The 11908-nt window shown below is 47.5% G+C and overlaps 1 long non-coding RNA gene across 1 annotated transcript; it reads left to right on the top strand.

Annotated features, from left to right (window-relative positions):
* The first annotated feature begins 367 nt into the window (after positions 1 to 367).
* Positions 368 to 5282, top strand: LOC119114790 (uncharacterized). Its single transcript, XR_005096073.1, has 3 exons — positions 368 to 438; positions 4440 to 4614; positions 5201 to 5282. It is a non-coding gene; the product is annotated as an uncharacterized LOC119114790 (long non-coding RNA).
* Positions 5283 to 11908: the final 6626 nt, after the last annotated feature.

The raw sequence follows: 11908 nt of genomic DNA, 5'->3' as shown, positions 1-11908 counted from the left end.
TCGCTGTTGATCACTATTTCAGATCCCTTGATATTCTCCATCGGAACTCCGTCTCCTCTGGCGCTCAGCGCAGAGACTCAGCACTCAGACTTCACTTTCAGTATTATCTACGAGCCCGAACGGGATCACCGCAGCATGGCCGCCACAACATACGGGCTGGAGACATCGGTCAATAGCACGGCGTTCGACGAGTTTCTGACCCTGACACCGGACGACACCGCCGCTGACGCCCCTCGGAAGGATGACATTCCAGCCTCCCTCGTCTTCATGCCCTGGGATCCCGTGTCGTCACCAGCCTACTTGATGGGATTAGAAGCGTTTTCCTTGGGGCGGGGCCCGTTGCAAGTGCTCGTTCTTCGACCAGAAGGAGTCTCCGAGCGTGGGCCGTGCCAAGAGCGCCATTTATGGATGTTTCAGCATGCTGCATGCGAGAACAAGGTGAGCCTTTAACACCTTCTGAGTCAGACGGCACCTGAACTCCAGGCATGCACTCCGATTCCAGCGGTGTGTTTTGGACTTGGGTGGCGCCACAAATCTCGAGAAGGGGGCCGAAGTTTCCAAGGGGGCCCTGGACAAGATGGGGTCTCATCACAGGCGTCTCCTGAAATGTGGCACCGGAGGCACCGGAGACATATTAGGGGAGACACCGGAATCATTGCACTCCTTTGTCACATTGCTACACTATCGATATCCCTTGTGATTATACGTCGACGGTTTGAAAATCCAAACATGGACATTTCGATTAATACAGGGCTTTTCGATCCAGCAAAGGGCTTCGTCATCGCATAGCACAGCCTCCTGTTCCAGAAAAAGGCCTCCTGATGCATAAAGAGTCCGCTGATCTAGAACAGGGTTATTGCGATCAACAAAGGTGGCTTCCAAAACCAGAAAACTGTGTTATTATCCCAAAGCAGGATATCCTGATCCGGAGAAGCGGCTTTCTGATAAATCAAACGGACCTCCAGTTTCAAAGCAGGGGCTTTCTTATGTGTGTATGTTGGGCGTCTCCCAGAACAGGGGCCCCCCTTATTCATACAGAGTGCCTCTCGAACCAGTATCGCAAAACAGGACCTCCTAATCCAGAGCATGGGCTGCCGAATCCACAAAGGGTCTTGCTTATTCTGAAAACAGGTTTCTTGATACAGAAAGGAAAAATGTCTTCTGAGCCCGGTTTAGTACCACCTATCTGAGTTATGGGTACCCTTTTGATCAGAATTTCCGTAATATATGTGAAGATGCGAAACCTTCAGCCTGGGAAAGAACTTCCAGAATTTTGCGGAGCTAGTAAACCTCATGCTTGTGCTCCAATGATAAGTATCAAGCACTATGCTTTCCCATTGGGTGTTCGTTGTTTATGGTTCTCGAGCTGAAATGCATGCTAAACCATCATGGTATCATGTCGTGCCATCCCAACCAACGAAAGACTACTTTTCACACCCGGCCATCTGGGATTTCGATGGCATTTTGTCTGTTGGGTTTCCTCTTGTTCTGAACACAGTTTTGAGAAAATCAGAGTAAACGGAGCAGCCGTTTCTGAAATACAGACGCTTTCTCATTTTTCATGTTCTGAAGAGACACTTTTTGAACAACCGCATCTAGGAATGTGTTTATCACATACCCAAAATTCAATAGCGAGGCAATATACCTCAAGCATGGATATATTTGATGTGCCAACACGTTCAAAATATATCATATATACCTTTATAAATCACAAGCCAAGCAATTCAAAACGGTTTTCAAAAGCAGGATTTCGGTGTCCTCCATGCACATTCACCCTTCAATTCAAGAAAACATTGTGGGTATTCTCTTAGCAACACACCCAGCGAGCGGCAAATCGGTCTTCCCGCTCGCAGTGATCGGCCGCTGTTTCCCCAACTGTCCCTGCCCCTGGCGTCGTGTATTTGACGTGGCCTGAGTCGGCGCGCACATCGTGGGGGGGGGGGGAGGGGGGCTGTTGCTGATAAGTGGCCCGGTAGGGCTGAGATAACTAACGCTTGGATATCCTAACCGCACTACTTACAATATGTGTGACCATTCGGATCGAGTGTGCGTGGCAAAGATTGTGGAGCGATAGTTCGGCCGTGCACTCCATTCTAACCACCTGGCTGAGCAGCACTGACGTGTCGTGCTCCCGTGGGGGGTCAAGGTGCTACAAGGGAATGCCCAAAATAATTGCTTCTTTGGCGACCCCAGCGATTGTAATCAAAGAACATTTGCTCGAAGTCGTGAAGTGAAACCAGTTGAGGACCATTCGCGTGATGTCCTGGCACAAAGATCAGGCGTTAGTGAAAGTCTACTAAAAGCCACATGCTCACAGCACGAACAAGGTCTATTGGTGCGCTATCAAAAAGGGAGGGCATTGTCACAACAGTGGAGATGTGTGCCGATCCGTTCAGCGAAGAGGAGAGAGAAACCACGTTACCAATGAGTGCAACTGCATTCACCCAGAAACACGATCTGCGCGGTGTCTTGAAAGTTGATGAAGCCCGGCGCGCGTGTTGCAGGAAACAAGCTACCAAGGAGTTTCCTCAGTCTAAGCAGTTCGCAATGATGCCACCAGATTGCAACCAGCCGTAGACCATCTCGTAACAAGCAGCGCACGCTTCGTTTAAGGAGGGCATCAGAAACCCTGTCGGCGCCCTGAAGCTCGCCCCTCATCAGTAACAGCATCTCTTTACCAAGCGCAGAGTCAGGCCTAAAATCAATCATTTTGTGTAAATGGCCAACCGCATAACGTTAACAATAACTAAGCATCACTATCCCGTCGAGTGGTGTACGGAGTTAGTTAAGTATTGGCCATCCTGTTTTTAACCCGCAAAATTGAAGTAGACTGGTAGTTGGGTTACTTTGTTATTGGTCTAGAATCTATGCAACGTGTTTTGTATTTATGAAACCTACGCCAAAGCCGGGCCTGCACGGGAGGGAGGGGGAATGCCCTGGGTGCGCCTTTCATTTTTCAGTTGCGGGGGGCGCGGGGAGGGGGAGGTGCTGTTGTTATTGGTCTACGTCGACCTCCCGGTCCTTCGTGATGGACCTAGATCTATTCAACCGGCCCTGGAATCACAATAATTCAGTAGTTTCTAAAGACGTAATGTTATTCTAATATTGCACATGGTTACATTCGTATCAAACTTGGTGTTAAGCTTGATGCAGACACTGGGCATGATTTTCATATCACCTCATTCCACGTTTTGAATATTCTTGATTTAAGTACCATCAAAAGAGGTCGACTGAACCATTAAGTTCTTGAGCAGCAGATTTGCTGAGGCGTGCACCATTAAGAAAACTAGGGACTACTACATCTACAAGACAATGAGCGACAAACATCTGGGAGTGCATGAAACTTCGTGCTAGCCGATCTTTCAAAGTGTTCAGAACACTGCGCATAGACGGCCGCCGCGGAAATGCTCGTCTTAGTGCAAAAACATTGAAGACGACGGTAATTTCCAATGGGTGCTGACATTGCCTCACCGATCCGACGCACGGTCGCAGCATCACATCGAAGGCCGAGATTATCTGTGCATCTCCTGATCTGGTTCCGCATTCAGCAGGGTCCTCAACCTACTTTGCATTCGAATGTCAAAGCTGCAATATTATTTTCGGCAGGTTGTACGTAGGCGTGTATCGCGGTGTGCTGAACGATATCCGTTGTGAACTCGCGTTATCTAGACAGTACATATGACATAAGCAGCGCATATCGCGGTCTCCTTAAACACCCAGACGCACCACCAGTGTTTTTCACCACAAACACTCCATAGTGTCGGTCGCGATGGACTGCCCCTCCCCTTCCCTCTGTGTGCCGCCTCGCGTCAGATGCCCGGCATTGGGGGAAGGGGGGGGGGGGCAGGGGGGTTGGAGAACGACGATTTACTGCTTCGCGCGGAAGGACCGATTTAGTGCTCGCTGGATGATTTGGTCGCGTTGCAAATTCCCGTTGCGCGTTTCTTGAAATGCAAGGTAAAAACAGAAGTAAAAAATAATGCATTGGTTCAAATATATGCTGGCATGTTTCTTATGGAAATATTTCAAAAATTTAACGAATAATTTATTTATGCATGTGTCATGTTTTGGAGCATATCGCTGATTTAAAGTAACCATGCGTATGATCTGCCGCCTGGTTGTTGAATTTTTGGTCTGTGATGCACGCTTACCATGATAAGGTCGTTTAAAAATCTCATTTTTCAAAACATAAAAATGATAAATAAAAAGTCTGCAACTTGAAAACCATTGTTTTGACTGCTCTGACATTCTCAGGATCGTGTTCAGAGACAGAGAAAAACATGAAGACAAGATCCCGCCCCAAATCCCAGGGGTCGGGTGACATCGATTGGTTGGGTTGGCTTGGAATCGCTCCTGTGACCCCTACCAAATGACTCGTTTGGTATGTTCCTGCTGCATTGCAGACCCACTCGCGCGTGCCATGTGCGTGGGTATTTCAGATATGTGGCCGTCTACCGAAGAGATCCAGTGTGTTCAGCGTGGTGGAGTCGGTTGAAATCACAGTTAAAGAAGGTTACAACTACGTAAAAACAGAGCCACTGCAGGTGCAGGCTGGTGACGTGTTGGGATACCGTGTGAGCCACGTCACACTGGCGACAAACCCACTGACAGATGGTAAGCTGTTATTGTATCCGACCTTTCGACATAACCTGGGACGATGTGACATGATGTGTGGATAGCTGGTGAAGTCTAATACTGTGTGATCACAAAAATGGAGACTGCGTGACTCATGCTTGATTGGCATGTTTTGCTTTGCCGATTATGTTTTCAACCTTTCAACCTAATTTTACCGTCTTGTCTTACCCTTATTGTTGAATCGTTCATAGGTATTGCATACTGCGCTTATGTTATGACGCAGAGGTAACACCAGCTATCCACGTTAGGGTTGCGTTTCGCCGAGGGAGTCGATCTGTATGCGTTCTGTGTGGCTCTGCCCCCTCCCCCCATCGCTGATTTGGATCCCACAACATTTTTGCTGAAATGCTGTGGGAAAAAGTACATACTTAGCAAGTCATATATATATATATATATATATATATATATATATATATATAATATAAGGTTGGAAGTCATTGTCTCACCTACATCACTTGACGTTGTACATTTTCGCGCAATTTTTGTGTAGATTCTCAAATGAGAACAATGAAGTCGGTAACGGCAGTGTAATAATACTGACCTCGGTTTGTTTTTTCCTCTTCAGACGCCGACCCGCTGTGCTCGGACTGGGGCTCGTCCAGTGACCGGGCTGACCCTCTGCACACTGCCGGCCCCATGAGAAGCCGCGCCTTTCTGCGCGCCGACCTGGCCCAGGCGGTCCATCTCACTGTCAACCACACCTATGACGTCATCGGGCGCTTCAGATTCGCCGCGGAGATCCGCCGCTCGGGCCTGGACTCGGCCCAGCACCAGGAGCGCGTAGTGCACGTGCAGGTAGGCACCACGGACTGGAGGAAAGGCTGCATCTGAGGCACACGCTAATGGATGGGCGAGTGCGTGTAGGTCCCAGTTGAGGAGGTGATGCGTTTGGAAGCCTTGCTGCTTTGCCAGGCGGTATGGGCTAACAGACGCGATGCAGTCAGGGCCCGTGCTTGCCCCCTCACCTCAATGCCCTGTTAGCGGTGTGAGGGGGGGGGGGGGCAGAGCCACACAGAACGCGTACAGATCGACTCCCTCCCTTTCTCCATAACCCTGCTAGCCAACATCGACCCCGCGCAGACACCAAACCGTCACCGGCCACGAGTGGCCCGACCCGAGGTCACTAAGGTCATTGGCTGCAGCGCACCCAGCCGGTCCCAGGCATCCGACCTTACATACCCCCCCCCCCCCCCTCCTTTGACTGGAGGACGCTCAGCCGTTAAGCAATAGCACGGCCATGACATCAGAACGTTACACGTGCAAGTAACCTTCATCACGAAATCCACGCCGTTGCAAGTGACTGAAACAGAATACTCTACGGTGCGATATATGATACGATATCAATATCAGTGTTTTGTGATAGGCGCTACTTTCACCACCCTTAACTGTGATTTCACGAGAGATCTGTCGCGAATAAGGTTTTCGTGATGTTTGTAAAAGATGGTGCCATCGCAACTTCAGTGTGTTGTTTCCCATCCTTTTTGCAACATTGGTGCATGAATATGCGTGTAAAAATTTGTGATTAGAAATACGCATGTTACAGAAATATTCGTGAACACAACCAGAGTCAATCAGATTTTACAAAAAGCAAAGTTTTACGAAACTGTGAAAGTATCGTATCGTTTGCGCATTGCAAGTGCTTTGGTAAAAGCTTGCGTGCATTGGAGCTTGCGTGCATTGGCTGATGGCGTTTTTTGCTTTCGTTATTTCAGGGGGCTGTGTATATCACATTGCATGGAATTTCTTGCTGCGTTTCTATGTGTGCTTGAATATTGTAACATGGACATAAATCTTATGCCTGAATTCTTCATGGCCCCTTTGTTAGGAGAAAAGTGAGCCGGTATATTTCGAACGTGACATTATTTCAACCTCACAGTCCAACATTTTGAGTTGTTGCGGAAATTTCCTTGAGAGAACAAAAATGGACACTCGGCTTTTTATATACCTCTGGCATTTCCAAAAATTGTTTCACTAAACGAGGCGACATGGCTTAGCGCAATATAAGTTCACAAAATAACAAGAACAAAATGATCAGCGCTACAGTTTCTAAGGCAAGACTGAATAGGACAGCACAATACGCACAGCAAACAGAAGGCAGAAAATATAAAAGACGGCGAAACAAAGAACAAGGCAGAGGACAGGATAGGACAGGCACGTCATAGATTAGCCGAATGATAGATCAAAAGGCAGGACACAGGACGGAACTGAGGATATGAGAGAGAAAAGAGGGCGAGAAAGGAGACAGGAGGCAGTGCGAGCGAAAGAACAGAGCAAAACAAGACAAGTTCAAAGTTGCTCTATCTCGTTCCGTGCGGTACAAGACGGGGCAGGCCCGGATCGCTCGTTGGTAGGACAGAACAGAACTGGTCTGGTATGATCAAGTCCTCTGCTCGTTCACCTGTTCTGTTATGTCTTTAACCTCCTGCCCTTTGTTCTCTGCCCACTGCCCTGCCCTCCGTCCCACGTGGTCCCTTGGCCTTCTCTTTGCTCTCCATCCGCCCTCTCTCCGACCTGGCTGCTTCTCTGTTCCGTTCCATTCTCTACCTTACCCAGTCAACCCCTGCCCTGACCTACAGTACACAGCCCCCCGACCTGCTTTCTATTGCCCTACCCCCCCCCCCCCCCGCCCCCCCCCCCTCCATCCCCTCTGTCTTCTGCTCCTATCTTCTGCCCTGTACTGCCCTCTGTACCGTCATCTGTCCTGTTCGCTGTGCTACCCTCGCTACACTAATCGCTGTGTCCTCCCTGCCCGCTGTCCTGTCCTCTGTTCGGTGCCCTGTCTTACACTGTACTGTTTTGCGCTGTCCCGGATGCTGTGCCGTGCGGCCCTGCCCTTGATGTCCAAAAACTGGTCATGTTGCATGTTACATCCTATCACGTTGCTCGCCTGTGCTTGTGTATGGCTCCTTCAGGAGCAGCTGATCAAGTTATATATATATATATATATATATATATATATATATATATATTATTGCAATTAAAAGGACCGCTCACTCAGCATTGACGAGCTGTTTATGCATCGTTGGAGTTTCCGGGTTTTTTACTTTGCGTTATCGTTTAGATCAAAGTTGGTTAGAGCAAAAATAGTTATATATTCGTCAATTATTGCATTCTTACGCTTCGAGATCTTGTCTCATCGTCGGAGAAGACTGTATGGCCCAAGAATTGTGTTTTGAGCTTAAAGGATAAAAATTGTGCGTTACTTTTGGAAAACATTTTTTCGTACGGTGCGGTTTGGTCTGGTGCCAAAACAGGTTTTCCAATCGGAAGGCATGGTTTTCATCCTTTAAAACCCGAAAGTGATCTCTTGTACCATTCAGTCTTCTCCGACAATGAGATAAGCTCTCGAAAACAATGCTAAGGCACGAATACCTTTCCACAATCGCATTTATAGTACTTACCACCCACCACGTAATAACTCAACGTCCATGCAGCAATCTGTTTGTCTGTTTATGGCTGGAGAAAGTTCGTTAATGAATATACGTTTCCAAATTTAAAGGCGTCTTCTGTCATTACAAACTGAATAATATCAGTGTTACCCGTCAGCTGTTGCCGTGTCAATGTTCTGTCATGTCCGTGTCACATGTGCTCCAGAGGTGCCCTGTCACGTAAGTGCATTGTCAGGCGTCGTGAGAGTGCCGTTGTGGTTACTCCTATGTTTACCACTGTGAGTTACTTATATATTCTACTCGTATGAAAATATATAGATATACATTCATGTGTGTGCCTATGTGTGTATACATATGCATGCATTTCAATGTGTCTATTTAGAAATGTCTCATAAATATTAAGATATTGTTTTTAAAATTTTATATTCTAATCCTTGAAATCTCAAGATGGGTCATTCGTTTCGCGTTCCAAAATCAAAGCACGCATTACAAAGTTGAATCTTAATGAAGATCTGGCAACGTCAGTGAATGTACTTGTTGTACTTGCAACGACGTCAGCACTTTCGATAGACAGTGTGAAAATCACGCGATGCACGGAATGTGATTATTTGAACTGCTGCCGCGGCCCTCGAAAATGACGCATTCAGTGCGATTTCACCTACCTATTTACGCTCAGCGGTAGCGAACATGTATGGTCAGGACCCGAACCGGCCATGCTCTAGTGAATGACGTCACTCACGCTGTGTCAACATGCGGCGCCAGAGCAAGGAAGACGTGCACGAGCAGGGCAGTCGGGGGGAGATCGTGGACTCCGCGTTCAACAGAATCGAGCTGCTCACCGGCGCTGAAAAAGCGCAGTGCAAGGGGGACGCACCAGAATCTCCCAAGGTATGTTATCGTCATGTTGAAGCGATCAATGGAAATGCATGTGAAATCATATCTGCCATAATTCTGAGTACTGCGGCGATTATTTTGTTTTAATTTGATGGCGTTGTCGCCAAACAAACGTGCATAGTTGCCGCGGAGAAGTTTGCGAAAGGGCTTCGGGAAATGAAAAAGGAAGCTGTTAAGTGTACCGTTGACATCCTTTGCGTTGATGTTTCTTATGACTGTCGCTGATGTTTTGCTCACTGATATCCCTTTAAGCGGCCGATTTCCTGTCATCTCGAAAAGTACATTGCACGCATATCCTTACGTTAGATGAAGCCGAGTGCATCATCTAACATGTTCTTTGTCATAGACGTTTATATTGAGTGTGTCACGTGGGTTTCGCTACGTACGTGCGTTACTTTCCGCGCCCAAGCCAAGGCAATAGCTCAAGTAACTGCAATCCCCAGTCCTAACATTACTCAGGGATGAGTTGTTACTTGAGTAGAGCTTGTTTTATTAGCAACTTGATCCCCGCATTACCCTAGCATGACGTTGAATCAAGTCAGATCGAAATAGACTAAAGTCTCGACAACGCGATGTGTTTTAGCACGTTGTTTTATGTCGTGGGGAATCCTACAGTACTGCTCATAATCATTAGCTGATATGAATTTGAACTTAAACAAGCGGACCCATACCGGTAGTTTTTTAAAACTGCAACAGGGCACCTGACGTAATATGCGGACGATTAAACTATTTAACCATTTCAGCGACCGGCTAGAAAGTTTTCACGTAAAGCGACTGCCTATTTTAGTGTACCAATGATTTTCATTTGGCAAGCGCATGGATTTAAATAATAAGGAGAAAATAAAAAAGGCCGAGAAGCTAGTCCGGACACCCTCTAACAGCTTTGATAAAAAATGTTCTATGGATAAATGATATCTGCCCAGATTTTGATAGAGGATTCATGATGGAGAACATCGTTAACCCACTTAGCACATTTTAACTGCAGCAATCGATCGTCATCATGATTGATTGTGTCTCAGAGAACATACAACATAATTCCTCACTCACGCCTTCTGCTTGCGCGCATAACAATGTGTTAGTGTGCTGGCGTGCCTGGCTGCTGATGGTGATTTAGATTTAGGAGCAATAAGTCTCGAACGCGTAGATTTTACGTCTTGGGCCGAACCGTTTTCCTAACACCAATTATCCTTTCCTAATCAAAAATGATGCAAGCTATTTTAATCACTCTAGAACAAGCTGATAATAACATATCTATACCTTGAACCTCCAAGCAATAAGCGAAATCTCTGATAAATTGCAGGGCAAGAAGAAGGACAAGACAGCTGAAAAGAAGGTCAGCCAACATCATCTTGTTGATTTGTAGCAGCGCAACCTGCGACTGAGCCGGAAAATGACACTGAAATAACTCATAGGGTGCAGAGCCACAGCACCTGTCCAGACGCCAGGCCCGGTTCGAATGCAACAGCTTTGCAATGCCCGTTTTACCATTCGGCCAGTGCGGACACTGCGGTTATCCAACGCCCCAGGGGCATTTGCTAAGATGCCAAGAGTTTATCTCAATGTCATGCTGCGCTCATTTTGTGTCCAGCCAGCAACTAGATATCTTGGATCTATTTAATGATACCGTCATCAACTTTTCAGCTCCCTTGTACTAAATCCAGTAATCATCCTGTCTCAGTCAATACGTCTGCACCACTGATGACCATTGGGCACAGTGCCGGCGAGAGAGGCTGATTGTTCTGCACTATATGGTGAGTGTGCTACGCGATCGCCCGGCACGTAACGGTGCATGTAAATAATATTAGTGTACATGGCTGCACTACCGTCCTCAACTGCGTTAATCAGCATTCTCGCGTCGTCATTACATCGCATCCCCGTGTAGAACATCTGCCGACCGCGGTACAAGCTACGCATCGTCGCCGGCCGAGACCGCCAGCATCAGGTGTTCTGAGAGTTGGGCGGGTTCGCGCACGCCTGAGCCGGCGAAATGCGTGCCCATGAATCGTGTCACGCCGCACGTGGTCTTTCCCGGGTGGGGGAAGAGAATCAAGCGGCTTTGCGGAGTGCGTATTTCTTGTGTGGACGTAGGTTTTTGTGTGCGGTCCTTATCTGAATGTTGCGTACTCATGCGGGGTGATTGGTGGATTTGCCTGCATTTTACAAGTCGTTAAATGAAGTGATATGAAATTCCATGTGAATATGTGCTCTTGCCCATTTCTATTTCAATTCACAGAGCGAGACGATAACATTTGTACGAATTTCATTCCTAAAACATTGATTCGGTATTATTTACAGTATGGTGGATGTAATACACGGGGTGTGAGCACACATTTTCCTTTCCTTCGTGCGCAGTGCCGGAGAGCTGCTCGAAGTGGCCGCGGATCGTCCCCATTGCGCAAAATTTGCCAGGAAAAGAATCTGGGTTGCACTTAGGACACGGCTAAACACTGGGACACGGCTAAACAACGGCCCGCTGTCTCTGATTTTGGGGCGCGAGATGCTAGTGGGAAAAATTCATTAAGCTTCGTTTGTCATTTCATATACCAGGGCATACGCCAAGGTGACATGATCACTGTTTACCACATCTGGCACTCAGGAATTAATAATCGATCTAGACGGGTTCCTCTCGACAGCCACGACGACTTCCACGAGGACCTCGCCCTGCAAGCCAAACGAATTTCGATCAGTGACACGGGTCAGAAGGAGTGCCTTCCGCGTGAGGGTTGTCCACGAATGGAGCGCTCATTGCCGCAGTGTGCCTGCATCTGATAAACTAAGACGGCTCAAATTCAGATCAGACGCGCACTGGACACATGCGCGTCATGAGCGTCTTAGACGAATTGCAGCGCCCACAAAGACAGAGAAAATATGCCGTCGATTTCACTCATGTCGTCATACCATGTAGATGCAAGGCCTTTCGATGTTTGCTGCGACCTGGACGACGAAGATTATTCATTACGTCACGTGTAGTCTTTGCTGAACGCGCATAA

The sequence above is a fragment of the Pollicipes pollicipes genome, unplaced genomic scaffold (assembly GCF_011947565.3).
Source record: "Pollicipes pollicipes isolate AB1234 unplaced genomic scaffold, Ppol_2.1 Scaffold_3087;HRSCAF=3621_pilon_pilon_pilon, whole genome shotgun sequence".
Taxonomy (NCBI): Eukaryota; Metazoa; Arthropoda; class Thecostraca; order Pollicipedomorpha; family Pollicipedidae; genus Pollicipes; species Pollicipes pollicipes.
Note: the sequence above shows the minus strand (reverse complement) of the source record. Positions and strands in the feature narration are given on the sequence as shown.